The following is a 9942-nucleotide window of genomic DNA, read 5'->3' as shown; positions in this document are numbered from 1 at the left end:
TCTTTGATCTTTCAAGCTGTTTAATGCCACTCAGCGGGTGTTGCATGCATCAGTCCAAAAGCACTTAATTAAAATGATGGGCGTGTCTCACACGGCTCTGGGGGGTGAACAAAGGCCTTCTGTAGCGAATCGATGCATTTTTGTAAGAAAAGTAATCCATATTCAAAACGTAATAATCACTTTAATGTAGCTTGGACTAATATTCTTTTTTTTTATTCACAATCTCCTCGTCACAGGCAGGCACAGCACTCGTGTTTGTGTGTGCTGTCTGCGTCATTCATAGCACGTGCCTATATCGAAAATTTTTATATCGTTATCGAAGAAGGTGTACCGTCGATAAATATCGATACCGTTTTATCACCCAGGCCTAATTATTGTTTTAACTATCTTTGATCAAATAAATGCAGAGACTTCTTTCAAAAACATAAAATAAATTTTACTGTCAAAACTTTTAAATGGTAATGTATATTAGTCATACACAGACTAAAATCAAGTGTGACACTGGAAAATGACTTTTTTTGTCTGCTATTTGAGCACAAGAAACAACATTTATGAGACGGTTGCTGTCAGATTTCATTGTTGATTTCAAATATGAAATTTAATCGCAAGCATGGAGAACAGTTTTGGAGAATTTGATGTTTACCCATCCAAAGAGATAGGAGCTGCACTTGCATGACTGAAATAGTTGCCCGAGAGGCGTTTCAAAGATGGCCACCGAGTGAAATGACTTGCCTTAAAGGGACTTTGATGCTACTTACAAAGTCCTGGTCATGATTGTTGCCAAAGAAGCGCTGCAGTCTACAAGGCCAATCCATCCGGCGCTCCAGCAGACCGTACTGATGCTTTGTTCCACACATATAGCAGTTCCACGGGTCTTCTTTAATAGCTGCCTGCGCCGCGCCGGGGCCCACCAACAGATCCACACATTCCACACAGAAGCACCTGCAGAACACCGAAGATATAATGGAGGAATCAATGCAGGACTGAAGTAGAAAATGGAAATATTACATCATAACTCACTGCCAACAGTCTGTCTTACCTGCAACAGTTACTGTTTCCGCACATGAGCACTTCCCTCCCTCCACAGCAGATCGTACAATAGGACTGGTAGCCATCGTCATCGTATTGATACGCACATTCTAGGAAGCAGTTCTATAAAAGGACAAACACATCAAATTAATTAATTTATTTTGTATCGAGGAACAAAACTGGGCATATGTGGTTGACAAATGAAAAACATTTGCCATTACAAAACTGTTCAAGAACAGAGGAGAAAGTTTTGTGGGAATTTATCATTTATTTTTGATTGCACTTCATTTATTTAAAACAGAAATGTATACAATATACACAATAGCTAGTAGGGCAAGGTCAATCCATAAAATATTTAATCTCATTTAATTTCATAATTTAATGCTATAGATCGGGGTGTCAAACTCAATTCCTGGAGGGCCGGAGCCCTGCAGAGTTTCGATTCAACCCAATTTAAACACACCTGATCCAACTAATTAAGTCCTTCAGGCTTTTTCGAAAACTACATGGTGTGTTGAAGCAGGGTTGAAACAAAACCCCTGCTATAGATGCAACAATATAAAAATTCTGGCCAGCATTACAATTGTAACAGTTATGGACATTTTGTTGTGTTTCTCTTTCTTCCTGTTCACCTGCCCTGTTTAGTTCTGTTGCCCTAGTTTCCTATTAGTCCTGATTTGTTTCTATGGTTTCTTACGATTTGCAGCTGTTACTCATTCTTTAGTCTCCTTATTTACACTCCCTGTTCTGTTCAGTCATGGCCGGTTATTTGCTTTGCCATTGTGTGTGCTACGTTTGCTCCTGCGATTCTCCCTGTGTGGATTTATAATTAAAAGACTGTTTTTGGATAATACTCCTTCATTGTGTGCTTTAAATAGCACAACACGTTACAATAATGATGTCTGATAACTGTTAAATGCTTGATATTAAAAAAGCTATTCTCTAAATACATAAAACAAATACATACTTTTGTCAAATATCAATTTAGGAATCACAACATTATAATGTACAGAATAAGAAATGTAACTATTTATTTTGATTCTGTTAATGAAAAAAGTCTAGTACTACAGTACATGATGGCAAAAGTAAATCTAAATAAAAAATCAAATTTAAATAAAAAATAGGCACGAACAAGTGTCCACAATTAAGCACACAATATATGATAAACTATCAAAATAAATAAATAAAAATACTAATGAAAAAATCACTAATATCATTTGATATCTGATATGCTTCCAATATATTGTGCATCCCTACTTAATGCAATGAGTTCCAGTAAAACTATTTATTTTAAGAAAATTGCTTGAATTAACCTTGACAGCAAAACAGAAGTAGAATATATTTTGATAAAGGGGATTAAAATGATCATACTCTAACTTTAGCATAACTTACAGCCAACGTCTTTTACTTTCCTGTAACAAACACGCTGCATTAACTAACAAATACTATTTATGTGACTGCGTTATACCTAGTTTGATGACACAATTTGTCTTTGTACTTGATTTTTTTTTTAAATGTTTCGCCTTGCAAATGATCATGTACAGCATACAGTATGTAACATTTGTTTTTTTAGAAGGCACGGAGAGAAAAAAAGCATCTGCCGATAGTGTAAATGGACATGATAAAATTACAAGCAGGCAAACAAAGCAGCCCTCAAGGAAGTAGGAAGCAGGAATTTCCTGGCTTTTACCTTACAGCTTTGGCACATTCCTCCAATGAAGAGTGGGTGCTCCAGGGAAACATTAAGGCTGCCACAGGAGATGCAGATGTCTGGAAGTATTCAAAGTGAGAGAGATTTTAGCAGAGGCTCTAACACTGACAGACAGCCAGTTATGAAACACATCTCAATCTGTATATGTAACACATACCTTCAATGTTTCTACATTTTTGACGAACTTCGTATACAAGTCTCTCTGAAAAACAAAAGACAATAAACACATAAAAAAACTGGACATCCTCCCAGTGTTTCAGACATTTGGCCCATTTTTAACTTGACATCTTGTTGAATGGAAATTCCAGTGGTTTACATTTACATCACTTTGACAATTAAATTATTTAATATTCAAAACATTAATTTAATAGCATGCCATAAATTTTATGAACTAAAATAATGCTGCTAATTGTAGTGGTACTACATATTAAATATATTAAATGCCAGAAATAATTGATGATGGACAGCTGAATAATTGAAAATCTCGAGTGCTGAACTGAATAAAAAATTAATGCAAGGTTCTGAGTCAATTATTCCAGTTGCCACATTGACATTTGTTAATCTCAAGACCTACTAGTTCATCATACTAGTTGATATTAGTTAAAAAGTGTCACCCAAACAGCAATTACTAGATTTGCTTGGCCTATGTCTTTGTCATTTTCTGGATATTTTAAAGGTATAATAAAGCATTAAGTTCAATTAAATTTATCTAAATTTTCAATTTCAGTTTGTATAATGCCTTTTGCAATACTCATTGTACCAAAGCAGCAACAGTGCTGTGGTGAAAATATTACATACTACTGAACTATTTATTACACACACACACACACACACACACACACATATATATATATATATATATTTAAAATATATTAAAATAGAAAATAGTTATTTCACATTATTACTGTTTTTGAACAGTACAAACTGTATGCAGTAGTGAAGTAGAGATTTTTATTGCACCACTTTTTAGTTTTAAGTTTTTTTTTTTGTTATTAAATATTAAGCAGGTCTGATAACTAAGGTGAAAAATAAAGCCATTTGTAACTACCAAACTGTTGCAAGTGGAGTGAAGCTCTTGGCTCTACATGTAACCCACAAAGTCTGCTCCTCTGTTTGATTGTTTAATAAAGCTCCCTGCTGATTTAACAGCTCGTCTCTTTATTACTACTGTTAGGTTTTCCTGCCCTAAAACATGGGAAGTAATTTTGAAATCTTTAGCATGTATTATAAAAACAACAAATGGACAATATGTAGATGAAAGTGCCATTTTAAAGCTACATTAGAACATGTGCCAAAATTCAATACAAAACGTGTCTCTTTAAACTTGCAGGATTAGACGAGACCCCTGTCATAGATCCAGACACACCCTCCTGTGTTTACTCTGCTAGCTGAGTAGATGAGAGCGCTAATCCTGATTTAGCATGTGTGGGTGTGTGTTTACGAGCGAGAACTCTTTGAACTCGCTGACCTGGTTCAGTGAGAGTATCCGCTCACCTCGAGTCCGCTCGTCGATGATGTCTTTGACCTTGGGTTTCTCTATGGCTGTGCTCTTGCGGGGCTTTTTTGCTGGTGGGGCCGTGTAGGCCGCTGCCTCTGGTTCCACCCACATCTCTGGATACACTTCCTTGTAGGGGATAATCTCTGCTGAAAAAGGCACAATGGTACTTTTAGTTATTCGTCAATGGATTATGTGGTGTGTCTATGTAAACGTTTGGCAGTCAGGATTGTTTTGATTTAACCAGTAACAGAGCTTAATTCCTGGTGGGCTGGCATGTGTATAAGCTTAATGGATAAACATCTAGTAAGCATCTACATCTGTACTCATAAGCCACAATTCTCAAAAATCTCTTGAGACAAGGAACTGTGACCATCATAAATCTTACCAGATTGCACATATCTGGTTAACAAAAAAAAATTGTACCTTTCCCTTAGAGTCAGCATCAGCTAAAACTATTATAGCATGGAGAAACCTGAACAACATGGAACAATTTCAGCCAAAAATGAAAAGTGATTAACAAAACGTGATATTTTGAAGAATCTGCATGCGTGTCTTTTCCTGTATCTGTATTTGTCATTGTATGACAGTTCATAGTAACCATGAATGCCAGCAACACACACAAAAAAAGGGTTAATAAACATGGTCCATATGAATCGTTCGCTATATTCAAAATGTTCTGAAACCATATGAGCTTTGCGGGAAAACCAGACAGAAGTTTAATTCATTAATCAATGAAAACCTCCCCTCCAGTGAGCTGTCGACATGAGAATCAGTGAGACCTGATAGTTGAGTCATGTGAACAAATCAGTTCGATTTTCGAGTCAAATAAAGTGGTTCTTAGAAAAGAACTAGAACTAAAATGAACGATTCATTCACTGATCCAGTTCTCAAGTTCAACTCACCTGAATCAGTGATTCAGTCACAGGGGAAGTTATAGCGGCTTCAATTTTATTATGATTCTCACACAAAGCTATATTGTGAATTCAGAAGATTTGGCATATATCACATGAATCATACAGACCACTTTTATTGCATTTTTTGCCATTTTTGGAGCTTAACAAATTCAGTCATTATAGACTGTCATTGCAACAGAGTTGCATGAAAATACATAGGTTTGTGTTCCACTGAAAAAGAAACTAAAGCCGGGCTCAAACTACAGGAGATTTAGGCCGATTTATCCCAGATTTTCCCCTCTCGAGAATCTGAGAAAAAAATATTTTCGAGGATCTCGATCGTTTCCGATGTTTGGCACGGATTATCTCGTAATGTGAGGCGTTTGCAGATCGAATCTTGCACCTCCCGATATGCTCTCACACAAATCGGGGCCGCCCCGATTAATATCAAACATGTTTGATATTTAGGATTTGAAATCGGGATGATGATGGCTATGATTACGTCAGTACTTTCACAATAGCCAATACGCGACTGCAAAACAAGCTGCTGTACGGGTCCATTGGATAGAGGAGATGGAGAAACTGCTTGTGGAATTTTTGCAGTAACGCGACTGTCTGTATAATGTATCAAAAAACATACCACAACCGCAAGGACAAAGAGTGTAAAAGCTGCTAGCACGCTAGCTAACATATGTAAACATTGCTGAAACATCAATGACGATCTGCTGCGTAAGATCATGTGAGGTGCTCCCTCGGGCATGAACATCTTTATAAAATCTTATAGTGTGCGATGCGCCACGAATTTCATATTTTGTGCGTGATTAAGATTTGAGGGAAGAAAATCTGCAAAGAATCTCCTTGTGTGTGTGCTGCATCCAGATTTCATAATCTGTATCCTGTAGTCTGAGCCCGGCTTTAAGTCTCTGTGTTCAACTGAAAAAATAGCAGCATGTAAAGTTGAGTAAATGACAAAATTGTAATTTCTTGGTGAACTATCCCTTTCAACAAGCTTGACATTTTTCTTAGACAAGCAAGCAGATATATGTTTATCAATATGAAACAACAGCAGTCTTACCTTCAGTCGGCTCTAGACCTTTAGGTCCTATGGGTTGAAATCCTGTCATGGCCCATTCAATCATCTTTTTGATTTGCGTGTCTACTAACTTGGAAGTGTCAGTGTCGTCACTCACCGTACACATGAGGAAGTTTTTGCCTGATCTAGTGCCGGCTACCTGCAAAGCACGGCATTCAAACATTTTCTTTAGAGAGATTTTTACTGGTCTGAGATATTAATATGGAATATAACAATAAACTAGAGAAAATTAGATTTGTTTAATCCTCGATCTGTACCACAAACAAATTCCTACCTGTAGCACCTCAAAAATGGCTTTCTTGTACATTGGTTGTTTATTGTAGGTTGGCTGGTGAAAGGCATTGTGGAAGGAACTTAAAGGCAACAGTTTCTCAACACAGACCTACCAGGAAAAAAATGAAACGAAACATTTAAAGGGATGTTCCAGGTTACAATGCAACCTCTATCAACAGCAACGGTAGCATAATGTTGAGTACTGAACAAAATTATTTTGATTTGTCCCTCACTGTCAACATTATGGCACACATTCTGTGACAAAAGCTTAAAGGGATAGTTCACCCCAAAAATGGCTGCTGGCAGCTATTGACTTCCATAGCATTTTTCATAGTAGGAAAAAAACTGTATGGAAGTCAATGGCTACCAGCAACTATTTGGTTACTAATATTCTTCAAAATATCTTATTTTGCATTCAGCAGATGAAAGAAACACATACAGGTTTGGAACAACCTGAGGGTGAGTAAATGATGACATAATTTTCATTTTTGGGTGAACTATCGCTTTAACGTGCATTGTTTCCTGAGCATTAAAATAATTCCCTTAAGAATTCATTTGTTTTACACCTTCTGCTACAAGACTGAATACAAACTTACCACAGAAAACTTGCAGTCACCGAACCACATGACCCATCTAGTTCCTTCAGCCGCCCGGCTGCGTCCAGTTATTAACCAGGACACAATCCGGCCAGGCCACCAGGAGAATCCTCGTAACTTTCCCCAGACTAGCTCACCAATGCCGAAACCTCGGCCATCCTGCAATATACAAACAAAGATGGATGATTTCAATCACATTACATAAATACAATAAAATCTGTACTGTTCATAACATAACCTGTGTCTTTTGCATTATCTTTAATTATATTTCTTTTTACTGTCTTGACTTTCAGCCTGTATGATAACTCTATGGTGATTGGTATAAATGGGCAACCTTTAATCCTGACAGTTGAACCGCAGTTGTAGTAGTAAACTGCTGTTCTGGTGTAACCACCCTCACAAGATGGTTTTGAACTTTTAAGTCTAAAGATGATGTCACATTTACCGTTGTTTGTCGAATTTTTGTAAGTGGTAAGGGTGAAAGGTTTTCCTACACAAATTTTGCAACAAGTTCGAGTTGGTGACGTGGATTCGCCAAGATGACCAAAAGAAAGCTGCTTGGTTTGAAAGTGTCTTCTATGTGAGAGGTGCTTCATCTCTACACTACTGACAATAGACAGTGGACCTTTTTTGCACACAAAATTATTCAGAAACTGTGTTAATGTGACTGCACCTTAAGGCAAAGAGCTGTACTACAATAGTTTCAAATTACTCCCAAAAGTCATATGATACAAACTCTCTAGCAGAAGACAGGCCCCATTGTTTAAACCTAGCTTTCAAATCTGGTTAGCCGGATAAGTTCCAGGATAACATGGCATAATCCTGGGATTTCTCTGAGAATAATTGGCCTATCAGCAAGCAAGTGTCAAAGTCAGTTATTTTGCTTTGATAACGAAACAAAATAAACTTTAAGCAGTCTTTGAACAACAGAAAATCCCACATTTATCCTAGAACTTATCTGGCTAACCAAATAAGCTACAACTGCAGAACGAACCACCCAAATCACAAAATATCTACAGCATTGTATACGATATTTCAAAACAATCAACCCCAAACCCCCATGATGATGAGGAAGCTACTCGTACCTCGTACTCCGACTCTGTGGACTTGGGTGATGTCTTGTCTCCGTCCCCTATAGATACGGGCTCTGGGGTGGTGGCAACAGTTGGAGAGGCTGGATCTGTAGGCTGCTGCTGCTGTTGCTGTTGTAATGGTGGAGGTTGCTGTTGGGGAGAAGGCTGGGGTTTGAGGTTGGTCTGAGGTTGAGCTTGAGGCTGTGGTGGTTGCTGCTGCGTTGGCGTTGGTGGAGGAAAGAGTAGTGGGACATTGATTATGGAGCTGTCTTTTTGAGGCTCCGACTCTACCTCGCCATGGTCCTCCATTGAGTTCATCACAGACACCAGTTTCGCCTTCTTCTCTGCCTGCAACGTAGGGAACAGCGGGACAGGAAGAGGAGGAGGAGGTAAAGCACGTGGAACAGCAGTGGCTTTCCTGAGAATAGCACAGTTCAGAGCTCGAGTAATGGTGACTGCTCGGTTTGTTTATAGTACTTTAATCCCACGTGCCAACACAAATATCCCCATCCTTTTGATAAAGCACAAGTGCCCCCCTTTTGAGTGTGATAAGTGGCAGAAACCTGTGAAAACAGTCCTCTTTTCATTGCAGTGAAAGCTGTGTGCGATCACTTCGTAACAATGAGAGCTCCCCCCGTGGCTGAGATGGATGCACGCTGGAGAGTTCAGCGAGTTTGTCCAACCTGACTTTAAGCTATTAGGTCAAAAACAGAGGACACGAGCCAAGCCATGACTTAAGCAGCTCACAGCAAATCCCCAACAGCTGCACATCTCTCATCCTCTCGTTCTCTCTCACTCGCACGTGAATCTCTTTCACAGCTGTACTTTCTCTGCTGCTGGGGTCCAACTCCGTCTTCAATATCACTCATACACACATAAACCTGGCAGAGTCACCTGTGTGAGTGTGTGTCTGTGTGCGGAGAAAATGGTTGGAGCCGTCTCCAAAACAGAATGTTGCATTTTAATGTTTTGTTAGTCTAGCCCACGAGATGCGCCGCTGCTGCGTTATTCATTCAAAATATTAGAGAAATATAGAAGCTCAATGCGGAGAAGACCTTGATTAGGTTAAAGGGGTCATATGATGCGATTTCAATTTTTCTTTTCTCTTTGGAGTGTTACAAGCTCTTGGTGCTTAAAGAAGATCTGTAAAGTTGCAAAGACTAAAGTCTCAAATCCAAAGAGATATTCTTTATAAAAGTTAAGAGTCAACCACGCCTACCTAAAATGGCTCGTTCTAACACGCCCCCACGTCTACGTCACAATGTGGGAAGATTTGCATAACGCCACCCAAATGTTCACGCAAAGAAAGAAGGCGTATCCTTTATTCTCGCTGTAGTATTGTTGTTGCCGCCGCCACCATGTTGTGAAGGCGCTGTGTGTTTTGTTGTGAAAGTGAAACTACTTTGTTTGGCCTTCCAAAAGAGGACGAAATCCGCTTCGTCATGCCTGGAGCTGATCCGTTCTGGTCGCTGAGGAAATACATCAACTTTGCGCTGTGGATCGCCGGATCGGCTTTCTCCTTGGACGAAGCGGAGTCCAGCCCGGAGTCGTCACATGTGGTTGCCGCAAGTCCGCCCGATGCTCCTTCGTCGAATCCGCCAGCCGCGCCGTTCTCAAGCCCGTCCGCCTCTGCTTACTCAAGCCGGCCTCCGCTCACTCTAGGTGTGTGACGCTGTTTCGTTGTTACAGCGAAACTACTTTGTTTGGTCTTCCAAAAGAGGACACGACTAGAAATAAGTGGTTAAGTTGTATTTACAACACTGTTCCAGAACAGTT

The 9942-nt window shown here is 39.2% G+C and overlaps 1 pseudogene; it reads right to left on the bottom strand.

Annotated features, from left to right (window-relative positions):
* Positions 1-9942, bottom strand: part of LOC107666250 (DNA (cytosine-5)-methyltransferase 3A-like) — a 61049-nt pseudogene that overhangs the window by 13292 nt on the left and 37815 nt on the right.

Source organism: Sinocyclocheilus anshuiensis, unplaced genomic scaffold, assembly GCF_001515605.1.
Source record: "Sinocyclocheilus anshuiensis isolate Anshui unplaced genomic scaffold, SAMN03320099.WGS_v1.1 scaffold936, whole genome shotgun sequence".
In the NCBI taxonomy this organism is placed as follows: Eukaryota; Metazoa; Chordata; class Actinopteri; order Cypriniformes; family Cyprinidae; genus Sinocyclocheilus; species Sinocyclocheilus anshuiensis.
This window is presented reverse-complemented; position numbering and strand designations above follow the sequence as displayed.